Consider the following 22,943-nt stretch of genomic DNA (forward strand, 5'->3'; position numbering starts at 1 on the left):
CCCGGTACTTTTTGGTGACAGCAGATTTGAGGTGGCTTCTTTTAACAGTAGCCAGCAACTCCTAGCACACAGCTTCAGGAGGGAATGTGTGAAGCAGACTGCAAGGTTTCCAGGCGGGAGGCCAGAAAGCGAGCTGACAGCTGGTGCAAAGCTCCTTGAGAAATCAAACGATAAGAGGAAAATCAGAGGGGACAGAATCCAGGGCAGGTGGCTTGCTTTGTTTAAATTTTAGACCCAGGGTGACAGTTTCCATTTGGGAGAATAGGTGAGGAGAGAGGGAAAAAATGAGAACGAAAGGGACCATCCAGCATAAGGGGAAATGCCGGGATCTTGAATATTCCAGAAGGTGGATTTAAGAAGACCTAGCCTCTGAAAAGCAAGAAGGGGAATGGACGAGGGGAGGACTTAGGGAGTGCTCCCGTCTTGTACTCCCCACCGCTCCCTCACTCGGCTGAGGAGGACCATGAGGTCTCCAGTGACTCCTCTCTCTCTGCAGCATGAAGCCATTTGCTCAGGGTACAGTGGGTCTCTGTGTTCCAGATAGTGTAATTGTGCTCCCGTCTTCCTTGCCTGCCTGCCCTTCTCAGCCAGTGGCTGCCAACAACGGTGCCAAAGGCAGCAACACTGGCCATGGCTTTCTGAGCGACCTAAAGGCCAAATATGAATGAGATGAGACTCCGAAAGCTTCACAGTCAAGAATCGCTTGAATGGATCTTGAAGGAGGATCTGTCTGCACCCTCTCCTCCTCCCCCTTCCCCCATCTCTGTAAGAAATTAAAACCCTCAACACATTTTCTCTAAAATCTTATAATGGAGTGTAATGGGTTCCCTTTTCCCCTTCTACTTAGCTTCTGAGTTCGATCAGTCCCCATTTCACTTCTCCTCAGTTTGTGACTGCTTTAACAAGTAGTTTCTGAATTTGTGATTGAGGCTGTTTTGCACACTCCTAACCACAACGTTGAGAAGTAATTCACTGTGGGGTGTTGCCATTCTCTTCCATGCTGCCATTATTCAGGCTAGAGAACCTACCTAGATGGATGGTTTGGATACATTTTGCTTTAATTTAGGGCTCTCATTCAGCTGAGGGCTTGATCTCCACTTCCCTGAGCAGGGCTGGAGGCTGGGGTGCTTCAGGATTCCTAGTTCAAGAGCGCCCTCTTTTGTCAGTGTAGCAAAGACAGATTTTTTTTGTTTTGAAAAGGATTTAATTTTGGTTTTTCTACTGATTTTGAAGGACGTTTCCTCAATCATTGATCCCTGGAGGTCATCTGATTTCCTCCCTACCCTTTTTGTGGCATGTCTTGCCTTTCCATGATGGCCATTTGAAGAGGACCAGCGGAAAGAACCCTCAGTGTTACCAAACTACCCCTCCCAGGTGTGGCTTTAGATCATCTTAGGTTTCCCACGGTCCCCCAGGAACTCCCAGAGCAAATGTAGGAGGCAACTTTCTGGGATCTCCTGTTTACTTTCCTATTTACAATTTTTTGACTTTTGGAAACTCTGAATTCTGGTTATAGGGGCCCTGGGGGCTTCAAACAGTTTCATCTGATTTGTTTGTTCTTTACTGTTTGAATGTCTGCGTGTTGGGAAATTGAAATTTATATCACTGTCTAGAACTTCTCTGTAACGCTGACTCGGAATCTGATTTGTCCACATAATACACAAGAGTCCCCTGCATAAATGGCCTGAAAGAGCTATTTAAATCTGGCATTAGTTGTACTTTGAGTTGTGTTGCTGGAGGTGGTGACCAGCCCCCCAGAGATGCTGGGGCTGAATCCTCTGTGGCATCTTGACTTCCCTCTTTGTTGTCTGTCACTACACAGCTGCTCTGCCTTCAGCATCAGACTGGGGACCTAGTCAGGAGAAAGGCCAAACAGTGAAGGACTAAAGGCATTTTCAACTGCCAGCTCCATTTTGAAGTTCTTGACTGGAAACCCCAATCTAAAACGTTTGCTTCCCTGACTAGAGCAGGATTCAGAAGCGCTATCTTTAGAGGACAGTGGGAGCTATAGCCGTATTTTCCCAAGTATGCTACTGTTCCCCAAATGGGAGTGTGATCAGTGAGAAAAAGGGGAAGGATAGAATAGGCAAGCAGCAATTCCCCTCTACCTCCCAGTTGCCGGAGCTAGGAGCCCCTGAGACACACCACTGGCTTGGAGGTAACATCTAGGTCAATAATTACAGGGACTGTAACTCAAGAGGTCAGAGAATGACTGATCAGCTATGTGGAAAGGGGCCAGAGGCAAGTCAGAGTAAACCCTGGCCCAACATTACTGGCCCTTGCCTTGGGAGAGCATCTAATAGAATAAACATCCTTTAGGAGCAGCACATTAGGGGATTCCCTAGTTTGGAGATTTCTAAAAACGATACTTGGTTGCCTTACCCACTACCACTGCATGAGTTTACCACTGCAAACTCACATGCAAGAGTTTAGGGGCTTCCGGAAGCCTTTGACTCTCACAGATACTTGTGGTTAGAAAAGCATTAACTTGGCTATGAACACTGAGATCCTATCATTTACTTAAATGTAAACACTATTTTGGGTCTTAAATAAAAGCTACTTTTGTATTCTATTATAAGGCAAAATAGTTTACAGTAAGGACTTAGATACTTGAGTGCTGGTGTTCACAGCACCATTTATAACATCTCAAGATAAAAACAACCCATGTCTATGAACATAGAAGAAATGAAAAATTTGGTAATCATATCGTCCCCAACTGAAGATGACTTGTGGCTTTTGACTTTACACTAGTCCATGAATGATATATACTCAGTAGCAAACACATGGATTTTGAACTTTCCAAGTTTAGTAACATGGAATATAATTCTCTCAACAACTACCTACGGCTGAGGTGAATACTCTGAACACATTAAGGGCAAGAAAGACTAAACTACAATGTTCACTAGGTTAGGTGTTCAGTGATGAATAGTGATATGAAAATATAAGGCAAATAAACACCCCACCCAAGTTGATCATGGTGTTTTATCACAGCAATAGAAACCCTAAGACAAATTGGTACCAGAATTGTGGGGCATTTCTGTGACAGACCTGACCATGTTTTAGGAAGGATTGTGGGAGCACTTTGGAGCTTTGGGTTAGAAAAGCCATTGAATGTTGAGAGCTCAGTGAGCTGTTCTGTAGGAGTTTGGGAGATAAGAATGTTGAAAGTAGTGCAGACAATGGAGGCCTGGCTTGTGAAGTTTTAGAGGAAAGCAAAGACTCTACCATGCCAAGAGTTAAGAATCTGGTTTGCTGAGGCTGAATAATCAGCAACGAAGAAGAAGATACCAGAGCCACTAAAGTGAAACCTTTGTTGTGCTGGGATAATGGATGCTGGTCAGCTGGGGCTGAAGAATCGCTTGAGATTAATAAGAGGCTATCATCATTGAGGTGAAGTCTTCTTGGAAGTGTTTCCTCAGGGTCAGCACACAGAAGTTGTGTTCCAGAATCACTGAGGTTGTAGTTCCTGTTGGCAGAAGAACTTGGTCATGTAAAATCTTCCAGGTGGCACTGGTTTTGAAGGCATGAAGGGGTCATGGAGAGCTGCTGATACTTGGCACTATGAGGCAGGGTTGGAGTCCCTGAAGAGAGCCCAAGGGAGGCTACTGGTAAAAGCGCATCCAGCTGCAGCAGAAGACCGCAGCATTTTAGAAATGTCAATACCATGCGATAACCACCAAGAACAGCAAAAGCAGTAGACTGGAGCAAGGGGGAGCATAAAAGACAAGCTGTGTGCTACAGAGGGCAGAGCTGGAGAAGTGACCAAGTCCTTTGGAGGAGCCCAGGACTTGGCTCCTTGCAATAGACTGTTATTTAGTAATAAGGAGAAGTTCTGATATATGCTACAACATGGATGAATGTTAAGTGAAATAAGCTAGGCACAAAAAGACAAATATTGCACGATTCCACTTACATGAAATATCCAGAATAGGTAAATTCATAGTGACATTCAATAAGTTAGAGGTTACCAGGGACCATGGCCCATGAAAGCTGATCCCTGGAAATCTGACTGGGAGCAGGGGGAGACTAAGAAAGTCAGAAACGGGCAAAATAAAGCTGGGATCTAGTGAGCTGGCCACTTGAATGAAGACTCACCAGCAGCCGGATTCTTAGTGAGTCTGTTATATGTAACATCAATGAATTGACAGGTTACCCAGTCTCAGTAGGGGGAGGAGTCTCAGGGGTGTGTGATCAAGCAGTTATCCAGAACAAGGAGTCAGTACTTTTTGCTTGTATTGGTTTTAGCTACAGGTTGACTGTGAGCATCCATACTTAGACTGAATGAAGGCCTTGTCATTCCCATGAATCTGAGGCATTGGTGTCCTTGACATGCCCATGCATGTCAACAAAATACATTCACTAAGGACTTGACTTGCCTTTCACAAGGGGAGTCCAGCCATGGACTAGAGGAGGACAACTAGATAGTTATTGCTTAGTGGCTTCAGAGTTTCTGTTAGATAATAAAGCACTGGGGGAACCAGATCATGACTGCTGTTTGCCCAACAATGTGAGTGTAATTGATGCCATTGAAAGGCAAACCTAAAAATGGTTGTAAGTGGAAAATTGTAGGTTACATCTTCTTTTATGCAATAAAAAGAAGTCAGAAGCTAGGCATCTAATCTTATCACTCAGGAGGCTGAGACAGAAGGGTCAGTAGCCTGAGTGATAAAATATTGCCCTGTCCAAAACAACAACAACAATAACAATAAAACAAAATCAAAGACAAAAATGATAACACTGATAAATGGGAAACTTTGGAGACAGACAGCCATACTTTATAAGGAGCTGTTGGCTGATTCGAGAGACAAACACATACACACACACACACACACACACACACACACACACACACACACAATACCCATTCACATATAAGTATATTTCACACCAAGAGTTACATACCTCTTGATAAATGCAGTCATATTATTAATATATAGTTTATATGAGTTAATCTAGAATTGGGGCCAGCTACCCACAGAGTATAGCATGTAACAATATAGTTATATAGGTTAGCCAAAGAAACTGTTTATCTATATAGAAAAGCATGCTCTAAAAATAGAAGGAAGCGAAGGCCTGAACACTTGTGACATCCCATAGGTAGCTGTGAAGCATAGTTTAACAGTGCCAGTGTGCAAAGGCATGCGGATGGAGCCATTGGGAGGTGTGTGGGAGACTCAGTAATAATCAGTGTTGGTGAGTGTGTTGGAGGCTGAGTGTTCTGTGGAATGGCGGGCATGGGAAGGCAAGGGGCGGGATGGATGACACGAGCAGATGCTTAAGAACGCATTCCACCACAGCTTCCTTAGCACATCCAAACCATTTTACTCTTTCTTGTGTGGCCATCAGAGATGAACGTGTCTACACAGGTCCTTGGTAGCTATGTTAGCCCCTCCCACTGGTCCCCAGTAGTTCTCAGGTGACAGCGAGTTTCTCTCTTTAAATACTTTCTTCTGCTCACTGTGACCGCCATCTCAAGTGTGTCCTGCCTTCAGCTGTGGGGAAGCACAATGCTGGCTGGCAGCCAGCCCAGGGCCACAACTGGAATGGAAATCTCAGAATAGCCCAAGGTCCTTTACCAAGGATAAAGTGGCGGACATGACAGGCTGGGAACCGTGAGTCAGGAGCAAATGGCTCAGGCCACTCCAAGGAAGGAAACGGGGCAACAGTGCTGAGATATTACCGAGAGGCCACCTTAGAAGACTTTCAGCGCTGACCCTGGTAGCCTTTGTGATGACAGGCTGTACTGAGCAATGTGGTGGCTTACTGGAATACCCAGCTAGAGGCTGCCAGGAATCATGAGGGAGGCATGCGGCCTTGCAAGGGTCAGGACTCCACCTGTAACCGCTGTATACTCACTTTATTTCCCTCAGGGGCTAATTTTCCATACCTCTGATTAAAATCCCAACTGATTATGAAGGTTGATATCATATATTCTGTTAGGAAAGAAAGCTCTTGATTTGACAGTATTTGGATGAGCTATAGATTACTATCAGCCTTTCCAATTTTTAGGCTGCCTCTGAAAGACCAAGAACAGTCAAGACGAGTACGGGTGCAATGATTTAGTAAATACATGACACTCAAGTATGTTCTGTGTTTCTCTGAATTTCATAATAATTCTCTGAAAAGTATACAATTTGGCTTTCCACTAGAAAATCAAGAATAGTTTTGGATTTTTGACTGTATGCAATATCTTTGAAAGACTAGATGACTTTGAATTAACTTATAGGTGGGAATAATTAGGCTCATCAGAGACTAATAAATTTGGGGAAATGTTTATATATGCACGGATGACATAGATGCATGACTTTGCCAGGTGAGCTTTGTAGTTCCTGAGACCACTATTATTATTGAAAATGATTGACAGCTTTTCCATCTTTCAAATGTTACAAATCTATTGCAGGTTATCCAAACCATGTAACACAATGGTTCTTAGAGGAAATTGCCATATTCTTCACTGCACTTGGAATTCATTCATGGTAGAAAATTTTTCTGTCTTTGAAAATAATTTAGCTTCTGTAAGCATCATGCATGGATGACTCCAGGATGAACACATGCATGGATGACTCCAGGATCAACAGCAAACCTAAATGCTGACACCTCTCCTGACAGCATGCTGACTTTTCCTAGAAGAAATCAAGTCAAAGAGAAGTAAGAAGCTCATGCCCCCTTTCCGGTATAGTACCGATTTAAGGACGTATTCTTAACTTGGAGCATCTAACAAAGGATTTGAAAGGCTTTATATGAGATCTGCATATAATCCTCATGTCTACAAAGAAATAGCATACTGTGGTCTCAGAGGACAGAGAGCAGCCCATTGTCAGAGTGAGGGAGGTGAGGTGTGGCCTTTCTAAGTGATATAAACTTGGAGCAGAGTCAGGAGTCTACCCAGGAGCATGGTGCTTACCCAATCCCAGCACACCCAGGACTCCTCACAGGTTCAGGCAGTGACCAAGAAGACAGTTTATTGCTTCTTGTCTAAGCAAGTGTGAGTAATCAGGTAGTATTTCTGGTTTTTTGTTTTTTTCTTCTCTTTGATGTATCTAAGGGATAAAATGCAGTAGTTCTTAAATAGGAGATTGTTTTTTATAAACAGAAAAGTCTAATTTTAGACAGATATAATTTGTTTATATAGAACACACAGACATGCAACAGAGAAAAATATTCAGCTAGATTTAGAATGTTTAGGCAAAATAATGCAAATAATTTTATATTTACATAGCATACATTCATGTATAGTTAGTTTTTGAAAAATCCAAATGAGAGCCTGGTGTGGTGTAATTTCCAATGCTCTGGAAGAGGAGGCAAGAGGGTCAGGAGTTCAAGGTCACCCTTGATTACAAAGTGAGTTCTAGGCCTGCCTGGGCTGTGTGAGATCCTGTCTCAAGAAAATCTGAATAAGCCAAAAAGAAAAATTAAAAGGGCATATTGTTGACAAAGAGCTTGTAAGAAATGCCACTGAATATTACTAAACAAACATCATTGTTCATGGCTGCATATTATGTTGTTAGATGTAGCATCATTACCGTGTCTCCAAATGATGAACATTTATGTCATGAAAGTGTTCACCATTATAAACACTGATAGAGTAAATAAACTTGTACACACATCTGTTTATACCAGTTGCTTGTTTCCCTGGGACAAAATTCTACAACTAGAATTGTTTACTTTTTCAAGGATTTTGTTGTTGTTGTTTTATTTATGTGTTTACTTGAGATAGGGTCTCATGTAACCCAGGCTGCCCTCAGAGGATGACTTTAAACTTCTGATCCTGTATCTTCCACTTCAGAACTGATAGGGTTACAGTCATAATCTATCATACCTGGCTGGCTCTTTAAAGTTTTGGTTTCGTATAGATAAGTTAGTGATGTTTTATCAGTTTATATTCCAACCTGCTGAGTGCTGTTGGCTTGGCCTACGAATACCATCCTTCCCAAACAATGCACCTAGCAACCTTTGGTAATATAGGATCCCACTTGCCTCAGACTGAACATGCATGCTTTAATCGATGCAAGTAAGTTACTCCCATTAGCAACCTTTCAGTAATAAAAAACATGTATTGGGGCACACCTTTAAGGCAAGAGAGATGGGCTAATGTGGCCTGGATTGGTCTTGAATACATGTACAATGAGGCAAACTATGCTATCCCAGTGAACCTGGGGAAAATACCCTATTTACTATCTTATGCTTATGCGTAATCAGGCACACATACGATTATAATCAGATGCATCTTGGGAAAGGACACCTGCAGTGAGCCAAGGCTTATTTAATACAAGTCTGTCAATCAAAGTAGAGAACTGCCCACACTGTGCCCCTTAGGAATAAAACTTCTCCAGGTCTGTGGTAATTCTTGACAGCATATTTCTCTCTGATCTGTGCTATTGAAATGCTTTTGAGTAAAGTTTCCTTGCTACATTGCAAATCTATATTGGTTTTTACTTCACTAAGACCTAGAACCTGGAAATACCCAGCCCAGACCCCAACACTGCTAATATTATCATATGTATTTCTGTATTAATGTTTTAAGGAACTGATTTAAAAATTAAAATGAACTTTTAGAGAAACAATGTATAAATACCAATGGTAAAATAGGAACAGTGCAGTAGAAATTGCATTTCCCTCAAACACAAGAATTTTAGTCAGGTTTGCTCCCCTCATAAGTCCCGCTGCTACCTCGCCCTGTCCTGTCCTAAGGCACATGGTGGCAGAGAGTGCTGCCAGGCCTGTCACCTTCCCTGAAGCACACACGATGCTTTCCTACCCTCCTTCTAGTTAGGGTAAACATAAACTCTGAGTACAGTCCCTGTCTTCCTGTGTCGGCTTGCATGATGATGGGGCCTGGAGCATGGCAGTGTCAGGAAGGTGGCCCTCAGGTCTCTGAACACTTCATGCAAACCAACAACAAATACAGTGTCACATGTGCCAATAGTGAATTCTGCTATCTGAACCACCGAAATTGTAGAAACACTAGGCAATGCAGACAAGCAAGAGAAATAAACCCCATAGACTTCTAAAAGCCGGAGGCAGCCAATTTGACAGAAATTAGCACACACTGTCAAATCTTAAGCATACTGTTTATTCAGAGCAATCCATATTGGAAGTTGCGGTGAAAAGAAATGAGGGTTTGTTATTATTTTTCCTCTTTCACTGCAATTTTTCTCTCTGAATACATGTTGTGGAAAATAAGAAGCTACAACCCGTATTTATGTGTAAGGCATCGTTTCCCAAAATACAGTTATACACATAAATACTCATGTGGAAGAACAGAAAACGGGTATGACTAATAAATTTGCATCATTTCAATTTTATGTCAAGGGCCCAAAAGATGACTCAGCTTGTTGCCTAGCCTGACGACCTGAGTATGATCCCTGAGACCCACATGGGGAAGCAGGTCTCATAAAAGTTTAGAATTTGTTCTCTCCCTTCCATGTGAGTGTGTGCACATGCGCGTGCGCACACACACACACACAGAGACAGAGACAGACAGACAGAGTAAATAAATAAATAATGAATCCATAAGCAAGTGTAACAAAGCTTAAAGTTCGGCGAGAGCAATGCACGCTTGGTTTAACGGCAGATGGTGGTGCTAACCACTTTAGTTTCCCCTTTTCATCAGCTCACTTATGTTAGAAAGAGCACATGACTCTCTGACCAATGACAACTGAGCAGAAACAGCCCTGTTATGTTCCAGTGGCAGGGAGCTGGTGCAGCCTCTGACCTGGTCCTTGAGTGAGGCTTCTCCCTCTGGGCATGATGCATATGTGTCTGAGCAAGGAATAAGTCTTTCTTGTAAAGATATTGGGATTTCAGAATAATTGGACAACTGCGCCGCAGGCCAGCCTGCTGTGAGCGCAAGGCTCACACACTGTATCTTGTAACCTTCAACAGCAAGAACGTCACACACAAGCATCAAGACAGAAGGCCCGCAGCTCATTAATCACCCACAAACTGTAATAGGTATTTGGCATCTTAGCAACAATGGCTAATGTGAGGTTTAAAAAAACAAGACAAGGAGCTAGAGCAGAGTGTCTTGATGGGCACAGGGACAATCTTCTGCCCGAGGTGCCTGGCTTTCCCTGAGCTCAAGTTGCCTAGCACATAGCTCTTGCTGTGCATACACTATGCGGGAACTATTACCCGCATACACATAGCGGTTGGGACCAAAGCAGTGAGTCTCCTGACCTGCTGGCCTAGGGCTTTGTATCACACATCCTCCTGTGTAGCAATGAGTAGTTAAGTTAGTTGGTATTGGTGGAAAACGAAGTGGAGCCCAGAGTGTTGCCCCTTTAGCGTCTGCTATGACTTGGTTGTCGAGGGTCTTTCAAAGGTTCATAGGTAAATGTTGGGTGCTTAGGGTGGCAAGTGGCTGTAAGGAGAGGTGTTCTGGACCCTCTAGAAGTACAGTCTGGTGGAAGGCCGTTGGGAGTGTGCTCTCGCAGGATATTTGCCGGGCTCTAGTCAGCCTCCCTACCCCGCCTTGGGGACTGGATGTGAGTGTTTGCTCCTTTACGTCCATGTGGCACCACCATCCAGTTTCAGCCATGACCCAACCATGCTCAGCCTTAGGCCCCGGAGTTACCTTGCTGGACGAAGGGACCTGACTACCACAGGTTGTCCTTTGACCTTCACACCAGTGCTGTGAGGCACATGCCACACCCCCATATAAATAAGTAAATGCTGTGAAAACATTTTAATGACTTTTTTTTGAGAGATACTACCTGGGCATACTTACCGATCATACCTGTCATTTGAGAATATTAGAGTTTCAAAGATTCCACTGACATTCTATGTGGATTTGTGACTTCTCTTTCTTTATGTGGGACCTGCATATGTATGCATGTATGTAGGTATACTCACATGTGCACATGTAAATGTATAGGCCAGACACACAGTGAAATACCTAGTCTCCCTACTATCACAGGCTGAAGGTTATTCTTTGGCCTATCTCTCCAGCTCCTTGGACTCTTAGACTGCCCATACATTCAAAGTTGCCAGGATCAGGAATACAGTTGTGGAGTGGCCAACATAGCGAGAATTTGGGAATTTTTGTTTTTTGTTTTTTGAGATAGGGTTTCTCTGTATTGCTTTGGAGCCTGTCCTGAAACTAGCTCTTGTAAACCAGGCTGGCCTCGAACTCACAGAGATCTGCCTGCCTCTGCCTCCCGAGTGCTGGGATTAAAGGTGTGCGCCACCAACACGTGGCAATTTGGGAATTTTTAAAATAGAATTTCTGTGCATAGACTCTCCACATTAGTCTCGCAGATACGCAGCGGTGTGGCAAGCTCCTTTTATGATGCTGAATTATTTCACTGTGTCTGCAGGTAGGTATTTCACTGTGTGTCTGCAGGTAGGTATTTCACTGTGTCTGCAGTTAGGTATTTCACTGTGTGTGTCTGAAGGTAGGTATTTCACTGTGTCTGCAGGTAGGTATTTCACTGTGTGTGTCTGCAGGTAAGTATTTTGGAAGCCATCAGGCTGTATCTGTGGATAAAGGCCCCTTTTTCTGTCATCCACCCTGGCTCCTTCTGCCTTCACAAGTTACTTGCTGTCATCTTCTGGTTTAGGAATAGCTGAAGGTCATTTTAGGGAAAAGATTTTTTTGACTACCAGAAATAAAAGATAGAATTTTATATGCAGCAATTACCAAATTTCAAGCACATGGTCAATGAAAACAGACTAGAAAGGAGGGGGTAATTTAAGTTCTCTGTGGGAAGAAATTGGCATTTTAAATATTCCTGTATGTGGCCTTTGTTTATCGAACACTATTTTAAAGGGCTAAATAAAGCACTGTGCCTTTAAATTGATTTTATCACTACGGTAGTTTACTAGTTGTAGATCTGCACTATTTATCTCTGGCTGTCTCTTTCTGACACCCACAGATGTGTCCACCCACACATCTACCCACGCAGCCCTACACTCTGACTCATATTCAGAACCATTGTCAAAAAAAAAAACAGCAAACAATTGCACTGGAACTGTCTTTATTTCAAAGATATGCTGAACTGTTTGATCTATTTCCATGCACTGTGAATCACCGAGTGTTGTCAGTTGTCCCTAGTAGACAGAAGAGGCATGCATGCTTGTCTTCAAACGAGTTTAGCAAAAACTGATACACTTTGAAGCATATTGAGGTTGCAAGAACTAGGGGATATTTACTATAATAAACCCTGACCATACAAATCCTGGCCATTGTTTCTAATTTACACTCTTATCCTCAGACTGTCAGTATGTCCAGAGCTATCGTGTCTGCCTAGAGAATGAGAATGACTCCAGCTCTGCCAGGCCCAGCACTGAACAGTTTCACAAGGGAGAGAAGAAATGACTCAACTCATCAAATGGTGGTGAGGTACCATTTCTTTTTCTGTGAGTCTTCAACCCAGTGTCACTAGTGTCTGAAACAAAGCCAAGATCCCAACGGAAGGGCAAGAGAAAATCCTCCTGGTAAATGCCAGAAAGCTCCTTTGCTGGGTCCCAAGGACTGACCTGTGGAGTTCATTCTATGCCCACTTTATGTTATTTACTGTAGGTGTTTGATGAGTGGTTTATGTGACTTACTAACCCGTCAGCTAATCACAGGCATCAGGTTAAAGCAGCAGATCCTGAAGGCAGGCTTCAGGAAAACAGGCCAAACTCTGTCCACAAATAAGGAAGCCGACCGTCTCAGCCACTCAGAGAACAGAAAGTTTATGAGAAGTAGATTAAAAGTCAGAAGAGTTAGGTTAGGAAGAAGGCATTCAAGGCTCCCCTGGAATTACTTGAAGATGGCCCACTTTGTGTCTCAGGGAGGAACCAAGCCTTGACATGATGAGAATTAGGCATCACAGGAGGACTGAGTTTGCTTCTGATTGAAGAGCCAAGAGTATGCAACACCCTTACTTCAAAGAATGTTGCTTATCCCTCCCCATAGTCCCTCCCTATCCCTTCCCATCCCTCCCCATTTAATCCTCATATTCTAGTTTCTTCTTTGTTGATTTATAGCTATACTATATTTCCCCTTCCGTGGAACTGTTGTGATTATTTTGAATAAAACACACACGACTAAAGATAATAGCTAACATACATCTGTAAGAGAAAACATGCAAAATTTCCCTTTTTGGTTCTGGGTCACCTTACCCAGGATGATTATTTCTAGCTTCATCCATTTAGCTGCAATTTTCATTTGTTTGTTTGTTTTTAAATAGCTGAATAATATTCTATAGTGCAAATGTACAACATTTTCATTATCCATTCATCAGATGATAGACATCCAGGCTATTTACAATTTCTGGATTCAAGTAAGGTTTTAAAAAACTATGTAAGTGCCAGGCAGTGGTGTCACACACCTTTAATCCCAGCACTCGGGAGGCAGAGGCAGGCAACTCTTTGTGAGTTGGAGGCCAGCCTGGTCTACACAGCGGAGTTCCAGGACAGTCACGGCTACACAGAGAAACCCTGTCTAGAAAAACAAAAACAAAGCAAAACAAAAAACAAAAAAATACCTCCAAATACCCCAAGCCAAAGCAAAGCAAAGCAAACCCCAGCAACAACTACAAAAGTAACATACACCAGTTATCTAAAAGTCTTTTAGAGAAGACCAGAAGGAAGAAGTCAAGAGTTTCCATTTACCCACCTCTCTCCAGCAGCCACGGTCCACAGAAGTTCTCCCATTGTCTGTGGTTAATATTTTTATAAGTAGTACAGGGAACTCCAGCAATTTCGGAGCTTTTGTTATCCAGAGGAGTTGTGTTCTCAGGCTCTTCACCAAAGGAGGCAGATGCATGTCTGCAGCCAGGGTTCCTAGGGGGTGGACAGTCAAGGATGCACATACTGCTGGCTTCAAAGTAGGAGCCCCACAGAGCCTGCTATCTTTTATCCACACAATCTTGAGACTCAACTGGTCTCTTGAATAGGAGACAACTCTCTGAAAGAGCATCTTTCTTACTCATAGAAGTCTGTGTGACTCAATGCCCTTAAAAAAGATACCAACAAATCTAAGCTCTCTAGAAAGAGTCACAGAAAGGGGGCAGTGGCTTGGCTTAGCAGGAGGGCTGGTCCCTTTGCCCATCACCTCCCCAGCCCTTGCTGACTCTTCAAGAGGGAATCAGATGGAAACACCAGCTTGACTACCTCCTACAACAGGAGCTGCAAATCAGTCCAGTCAAGGGCTCTAGGGTATTAAACTAAAGTCTGATTTATCTGAACTGAAATTCCTGTGTACCCGAGATATCTATCCAAATTGAAGCAGCTGGCTTTTATTCACTGAGGAATAGAGAGCTGTTTTAAACAATAGGTAACGTAGTGGTGCAGAATTCAAGTGTAGGCTTATGTACTTGAGGTAAACATTTGCTCAGCAAGAAACACAATTCTACTTTTTAATCAATCTCATGTTTTCCATGCAGATTGCAACCGAAAGAAACATCTATAGGAAACAAGACTTTCACATGAAGCATGTAAATTTTCCATGTATTCATAATGGAGATGGGCTGGTGGTCATCAAAGTAGAGCAATATTTCAAAACAACAAGCGCAGAAAGGCAGGGTCATGCTACCAAATATAGCAACCCTATTTCTGGCAGGCTCAGAGCAAGGTCAGCCCCAGGGACAGCCAGGCAGTTTCACCAAAATGGCATCGTCAGGGGTGAGAGGTGGTGCTTAACCCTCCTCCCGAGAACACCACAGTGCTCTTGCAGGCCTGTTTATAAATATTTGCTTCTGAGCTGTTTTAGGGGAGCGTTCCATACACATTTGGCTTCCAATGAGTCGTTCCTGATCTGGTTCTCACCCAAAAACACCCTGCTTGGCTTTTAGTGAAGAGTGGGCCTGATAGCTCAGTGACGTATTTACATTTATAACTGACTCAAATGAAGATGGAAGGAGGTGCTGGAAATATATAGACATGAGGCACCTTTGTTCTTTGAGTTTGACAATGATGTACCTCAGCTGCTATTTAAGATACTAGGTAAGAACACCTCAGAATTCACGTTACTAATATCAACTTTTACTATTACTGTTATATTTAAGCTATTCAGCAACAACAACAAAAATCAATTGAGGGATACTTGTAGAACTGTTCATCTTTTTCTTCTTCTCTATTGAACTTGAAGAAAATGAGGGCTTTTTATTGCGATTGTGGTGAAGCCATTCCAAACCAGAGCTGAGGAGCCTCTTTCTGTGACACAGCATGAGGCATAATGAAATGTGTGAACCAGCAATGAATCTCTCTGTCTTTCCATTTCTCAAAGGCAGGATATGGGAAGTGAGTGGGTCCCTATGAGCGTTGAGATGAAGTCAGTACGGAAAAGGTTTTGCAGAAAAGTGACAATTACAGTGTTCTTCCTAAGGACAAGGGAGGCAGAATGTAGCATTTATTTCTCTGTAGATTAGAGTAAGGATTGCAATCACAAAGTCCTTGTGTTTTAAAATGAACTCTACAGCCCCAGTCATATGTTAATATTAAACACTTAGGAATGACTTTTATTCCTCCTTACTTCTAGAGAAACTCTCTTCTCATTTTTCTTGATATATACTCCTCCATGCATTTTTAGTTTTTTTCCAATTTTGTGAAGAATTTGGGTATGAAAAGAGTATCACTCTCTTCTTAACTACAGTTTAAGAAAAGTAGTTTCATTTGTACGTAGATGAATGGCGGCTGTCACTTGGTCTTGTGTGGAGGTGACAATAAAGGATGGTGGAAGGAGGAAGCACAAAGCACTTGGCCTATCTAAATGAGCATCCGTTTCTATGATTCAGTAAAAGCAGTGTTTGCTACATCTCTACATTTCTTAAGATAAGATTGAAAGTATCTTTGCATTTTACAGCCAATTCAAGTGTTTCAATGATAAGCAATTCAGGAGCTAGTGAAATAACTCAGCTGGTAAAAACAACGATCACCCCTAGCCCAACAAATTGAGTTGATTCCCAGGAACTATATGATGGAAACAGAGAACTGAACTCTGCAAGTTGACCTCTGATGCATACATGCCTGCAGTGGTGCATGCTCACATGACAGCAAGTGTCAGAACACACGCATGCATGAATGCATCAGGAACCCGAAAATTAAGGAAATTCCTCCCACCTTCTCAATCTCTCTCTCTCTCTCTCTCTCTCTCTCTCTCTCTCTCTCTCTCTCTCTCTCTCTCTCCCCCCGTGTGTGTGTGTGTGTGTGTGTGTGTGTGTGTGTGTGTATGAGTGCCCAGGCACTTGTGTATTCATTGTCTGTAACCCTCAAACACTGGGAGTTAACTGGGAAAATAATTGAGTGTGTCAACCCACACTGGGAAGGAGAGAAAAAGAAGAGACGATGAGAACTGTGAGGTGACCCTCATCACCTGACTTCCACCTCTCAGCCAGCAACATGAGGCTCTATGATCCTCATGTGGAGACCTTTCTCTTATTTGCTCCAGTAGGACTCAACCTTGGAGTTACAGGGTCTGGAAGTGGTAGAAACACCTTAAAGGTAATTACAACAATAGTAACAATGAATACATATTGAGATTCAGTCATGGTGGTTTGAATAGGAAATGTATCCAAACATTTGGTCCTCAGCTGATGGTGCTATCTGAGACGGTTACGGAACCTTCAGGGGGTGGAGGAATTACGTCAGTAAGGGTGGGTTTTATAGCCTCAAATTACTTCTGCTTTCTCTGCTTCCTATGTATGGTTGAAAATGTGATTAGCCAGTGTGGTGATTTGAATGAGAACAGTTTCCATAGGTTTGAATGCTCAGTTACTAATTAGTGGAGCTGTTTGGGAGGGATTAGGAGGTGTGGACTTATTGGAGATGTGGCCTTGTTGGAGGAGGTGTGGCCTTGTTGGGGGAGGTGTGGCCATGTTGGGAGAGGTGTGGCCTTGTTGGGGGAGGTGTGGCCTTGTTAGAGGAGGTGTGTGCTGGGGGTAGGCCTTAAGGTTTCAATAGTTCACAACAGGCCCAGTGTCTTTTTCTATCTGCCTGCAGATCAGCATGTAAGCTCTCAGTCCCATGCCTGCCTGTGTGAGACCATGCTTCCTGCCATGATGACAGTGGACTGACCCTCTAAAACTGTAAGCCAGCTCCGATTAAATGTTTTCTTTTATAAGAGTTGCCGTGGTCATGGTGTCTCTTTAGCAATAGAACAGTGACTGAGACTGCTAGCCTCCTGATTCTGTCATCTCCTGCACCAGAATGGACTGTATCCTTCTGGAACTCTAAAGCAAAAATAAACCTATTTCTCCTCTAAATTGTTAGAATCATGCTATTTACCACAACAACAGAAAAATAACTAATAGAGACAGGGACGATTCCTTCTTTCTATTACCAGGTACCTATTTGCTGTCCATAAACCCACTATAAAGTGGCTATGGTGTGCTTGGTACTTTGTGGCCACTGGGGAACAAATGATCCTAAAAATACAAAACTACCTTTGTCATAGAGACTATTCACCGGGAAGACAAAAAAAGATGAAAATAACAGTGTTAACATGTGCTAGTTTGGAGAAAAGAGGTAAACTAGAAGCCACCATTTCTCTGGTTCTCTAGTGTACAATTGCAATGAATGTACTTGACAGTTGTAGAGCTTCTGCATCGATTTCTTGAAGTGTGAGCTTGAAGCTACAGCAATAGGGGTCATAGCAATATGTTTGCTCTCTCACTAACATGATCATAAAGGAGAAATGCTGAATCCCTCGGGGATGGCAGACTGATGGTGGCCTTTAAAACCCAAAGGATGCAAAATAACAGCCTTTGTTCATCCCACTCAATCTACTCTGACTCTTCCAAAGAGCAATTGTGTCCTTGAGGATGATAAACTCAACCAAATAGTTTTCCTACTCACATTTGCTGGAGTAGATATAACACCTTTGCTGCAAATACCTTGTGTTGTTGGCAAATGTGCCCATTTCCATTTTCACTATGAAAGAGAAATAAAAATGGCACAGACTTTTATAGTTTTAACCGGGGCTAATTCTTTTGCCTGTTGTCAGCTTGTGTCCTTATATATCCAAGGAGCACCTCTCCAGGGGTGGCACCATACAGTGGGCTGGGTTCTCCCACATTAATCACTAATCAAGAAAATGCCCCCACAGGCTTGCTTTCAGGAAATCCAAGGGTGGGGCATTTTCTCAGCTGAGGTTCCTCCTCCAAGATAACCTTGGCTCATGTCAAATTGACAAAAAACTGAGTGTGATTCTACAGCAGGGCTGGCATGGTCTCCTCCCACCCAGCCTCGATGGGTGTGAAGCGCCATGCCTGGTTTATCTTTCACAAGTCTTTTCTTTCTCTCTGCTATTCATATTGGGTTCTATATTGCTTTGTCTTCTTGTCATTTTCATTTTGCCGTTGAGCCCATCTGTCCCAGTTAGTTTTAACTGTTAACTTGAGCCTCAAATGAATAAGTGCCTAAGTCACATCGGCCTGTGGGCATGTCTTTGGGAACTGGTCTTAATGTGGCCTGCTGTAGGTGAGTTCAGGCATAGGACTGGACTTTGGCTGGTGCGTCCTGGGGCAGGCAGTCCTGAGCTGTGTAGCTGTGTAGGAAAGCCATCTGACTGTGACAAGCTGTGTTGCCATGGTCCCTGTGGTACTTCTTTGCTTGAAGTCCATTTCTTAGTGAGAGATAATGCCATGTGGAATGCAAAGCAGAACCGACTCCAAGTCCTGCCTTGGCTTCATCATCTCTCAGTGATGAACAGAGACCCAGAACTGTGAACCAAATAAGCCCTTTCCTTCCTCAAGCTGCTTTTGTTTCTTACCACAGCAATAGGACCTACCAAGAAAACCATCTAATGACATTTTTAATGTTTAGTTATTGGCTCATTTTATATTTAGGTGTTTTATTTCAGGACTAGAGATCAAACTCCAAGCATTGTGTATGCTAGGCAGGAACTTACCACTGACAGCTCCCCCACACGGGGTGCAGTTTTTAATTCTAAAGTGTCCATTTAGTTCCTTTTTTAATCTTCTTTTTTTGCTTAGGTTTTCTCCTTTTTCATAGTATTCAAGAATGTTTATGCTCTGCAAGCTTTTTTTTGTGATGAGTGCTATAAAATCCCAGTCTGAAGGTAACTGTGGAAATGAGGGCTGTATTAATTTGCTTGACCAGGTTAAGCACTTTCGTCATACATAAAGATACCCAGACACTGAATTAGGCCTTTCAATATACAGAAATGGCATCAGCCCTGAATGTGCTGCCCGTGTAAAAGTAAGTATAAAAGATACAATTCTAACCCAGGAATCCCACACCAATTTTAGCATCGGCATCTGTTTTCTAGCTATGTTTTAGACATCTGGTTCAGGTTCGGGGGAAATTCAGTGGTCCTGTGCTTGCCTGGCATGCATGAGGCCCCAGATTCAATCCTACACACAACACACACACACACACACACACACACACACACACACACACACACACACACACACCCTACCACCACCACCACCCAAAACTAAACCAGACCAACTGGTTTCTGTTTGGATCACTTCTTCCAGCTGTTCCAGTCGTGTGGCCTAACCCACTTGGTGGTCTGTGGCACATGTGCTGAACAGTTTGTTCTGTAAGTGGCTACAGTACACAGAACCATGCCCCTCAATATGGTGCACACTCACTCTCATTTACTCCGCACCCTGTAAGTTATCTTACAGGTTGGGAGAGACTGTGGTGCTGTGAAGATCTTCATCTGGAGGGAATTATGGTCTTTATCCATTCAAATCTGGGCCATTTATAATAAACAGAAATGTATTGACTGACACTGGGGGGCTGGGAAGTCCAAGATTAAGGTTTTGGCTTCTGATGGTCTTCATAGGATGTCACCTTGCCCAAGGTGGAAGAGAAGAGACAGCCCACTTCCAAAAACTCCCAACTCCACATTTTTTTTTTGGTCAGGGCCTTGCTAAATAATCCAGGGAAGGAAGGAGAAAGACAACAGGGAGGAGGCAGGGAGGGAGGGAGGGAGAGACGGAGACACACAGAGAGACACAGAGAGATAGAGACACAGATATTGAGACAGAGACATACAGAGACAGAGAGATACAGAGACACAGGAGGGAGGGTTAGTGTGATTTACTTTGTACCCGGAAGGCAGAGGAAAGGACCACACGTCAAAGGAATGCAGGCCACCTCTAGAAGCTGACAATGACAAAGGAAGGATTTTCCTCTAGGTCCTCCAGAGAGAATGTAACTCTTTAACCCCATAAGATCCATTTTGGATTTTGGATCTTCAGGAATACAGAATAATATATTTTGTTCCTTGAAGCCACTACTTTTGTGGCAATTTGTTAGAACAACCACGGGATGTCTTCAGTGGTGGCAGAGTTTTACTATTCTACCTCAAGCAACTCTATTCGTGCCCCACTACAGGAGTGAGTTGGGGAGGGTGCAGCTTTTCCATGGTGCTTCAAATCACCACAGTTAATGGCTTAGAACAACACAAACATATTAGCTCTTGGTTTCCTTTAGTGAGGCGTGCCATGCATTGTAGCCCAGAGTCTCGATGTCTTAGGGTTTCTATTGCTGTGAAGAGACACCTTGACCATGGCAACTCTTATAAAGAAAACATTTAATTGAGAGGACTCGCTTACAGTTTCAGAGGTTCTGTCCATTGTCATGATGGGGAACTTGGTGGTGCGCAGGCAGACGTGGTGCTGGAGCTGAGAGTCCTACATCTTGCAGGCCACTGGAAGTCGACTGGCTGTCACACTGAGGGAAGCTAAGAAAAAAAGATCACCAAAGCCCGCCCCCACAGGGACATACTTCCTCCAACAAGGCCACACCTCCTAACAGTGCCATTTCCTTTCAAACCACCACACTTGCTAATATTCAGTCAAGGTTCTGGGTGGTCTCAGTCTCATGTGGAGGCCCAGCTAAAAGACTGGACACACTTCTACAGTCCTTCACATCACTGGGAGAGTTTGTTTCCTTTGAGTTACGAGACTCAGAGCCTCAAGTGGGGCCAATCCTGCGGGATCCTGGCTTTGTAACTTCTGTTGATTAACTCCAGGCTGATAGTGTCAGACTGAACCACAGGACACAGCTGGTCTTAGGGAACCTGCTGCTGTAGAAGACCCACACACATTTGGTGAGCACAGTGTTTGAGAAGACAGGAAAAGCAATCTGTTTCCTGGGAGCAGTAACCCACTTCACCCCCCCCACCTGTCAATCTCCAGTAAGTGAGTTTCATATTTTGTCCTTGTGGGGAGTGTGGTTACTGCTGCTGGGAGATTTAAAAATGGGTTGTGTTTACTCCATTCGCCAGATCTGGAGACTGCTGTGTTTTGAAATCAGACATTAGAAGAGTGAAAGATAATGAAGTCAGAGGAGAGGCCAGTGAGAAATAAGTTCTGGGCCAGATTATGCAGTTGACTAGTGTGTATTGTGGGCAAAGGGCTTGGAAGTGTGGAAACAAGCTGGAGAGGTTCAGGCCACAGTTTAGTTTCTGCACTAAAAGTCTCAGTTTGGGGACAGAGCTGTAGCTCAGTTGGAAGAGTTCTTGTTAGCATCCATTAAGCCTGGGATTCAGTTCCCAGTACTGTATAAACTGTGCATAATAGCACATGCTTTTCTTCACAGCATCTGGCAGAGGAGGGTGTCTTGCAGGCAAGAGAATCAAATTTTTGGATTCTTCTCAGCTACATAGGGAGTTCAAGATCATCCTGGACTAGAGCCCCTACCTCAAATATCACCACAACCAACAACAAAAATCAATTTTGATTTATATGGTTTATAATCACACATCAATATGAGATGAACTGATCTGCCACAGTCTTGGTCTTGACTTTCCACATTCTAGAATTATAGAAATCCATCTATTCTTTCTGTGCATGTGTGTGTGGTGTATTGTGTATTGTGTGTGTGTGTGTGCATGCATGTGTCTGTGCATGAAGTGTGTGTGTGCACTAGGGACCGAACCCAGGGCCTCCTGCATGCTTGCTGATATCAATGAGGTGAGTATGCTCTTCCTCCACAAACTCCTGCTACCACTATTCATGGTGTCCTGCCTCTAAATACTCCAGAGTGTCCAGAGACAGCCGACCATGAATAGGACTCTCTGAAACCATGAACCGAAGTACGTTTTCTCACTCTCAGTTGCTTATGTCATGTATTTGGTCACAGCAATGACAAAGTGCAGCTGGATATCTAGAATTAGCCTCCCTGGGATTGTTAGAATATTCAGTTGCCTTAAATATCTCACATTTGGTTTGGAATTAACTTCCTTTGATGTAGAGCAAACTGTGAGCATATTAATTAACTAAGACACTTTCATGTATCTTAGGTTGAGAATATAACTCTTAATTCTGAAAAGCTTCTTCCATTCCTTAGAACTTTTCATATGGAACAATGATTGGACAAGGATGACTCAGTCCTAGAAACGGAGCACAAAGAACAAAATATAACAAGCATAACCTAGGCCTGTGGTTCTGACCTAATCAGTTAAAGTGCGCAGAGATGCTGTCTTGAAGGCACACCTGTTGAGGCTGACTGTAGATCTTCACCACTCTGCTCCTCGACAATACCCCCAGCCCATCTGTAGCTCTGCAACAGAACTGCAGCCCCCCCCCCCGTCTCTAGCCCCTGCCACAGATCTTCCCTTCCTAATTTCCCTCCCCTACTCATTGCTTTACTGCTGCCATTACCTTCCCTGGGAAGCCACAGGTAGGTTAACTGTAGATCTTCACCTCTGCCCCATTCCTCCAAGTCCAGTCCCCAATCTCATCCCCGACTCTGCATCAGCCCTTTTACTATGGCCTCTCCTTACTCTCTGTGCCCATTCCCAGGAGACTAACTCAGCAGAGCTGGGTGGAATAGCCTGTTTTTCTCTGTCTTGTGAATGCCATCAGTCCCTACCCCCACCACAAGCCCATTCCCATTCCTAAGTGTTACCTCCCAATACCTAGAAAAGCATTTTACCTTGAAACCCCAGTGCCCACACCTGGCAACATCCAGATGAACTTCCTACCAGGAAACCAAAGCCACCACACTCTCTTAAGAACCAGAGAGGGCAA

General features: G+C 43.4%; 1 long non-coding RNA gene across 1 annotated transcript; it reads right to left on the reverse strand.

The window, feature by feature from the left end:
* Nucleotides 1-6,935: 6,935 nt before the first annotated feature.
* LOC110343620 lies at nt 6,936-20,628 on the reverse strand. The gene is made up of 3 exons (XR_002385917.2): nt 20,523-20,628; nt 13,607-13,773; nt 6,936-7,040 (listed from the first exon to the last, which is right to left on the reverse strand). It is a non-coding gene; the product is annotated as an uncharacterized LOC110343620 (long non-coding RNA).
* Between the last annotated feature and the right edge of the window lie 2,315 nt (nt 20,629-22,943).

The sequence above is a fragment of the Mesocricetus auratus genome, unplaced genomic scaffold (genome assembly GCF_017639785.1).
Source record: "Mesocricetus auratus isolate SY011 unplaced genomic scaffold, BCM_Maur_2.0 Super-Scaffold_100010, whole genome shotgun sequence".
Classification (NCBI taxonomy): Eukaryota; Metazoa; Chordata; class Mammalia; order Rodentia; family Cricetidae; genus Mesocricetus; species Mesocricetus auratus.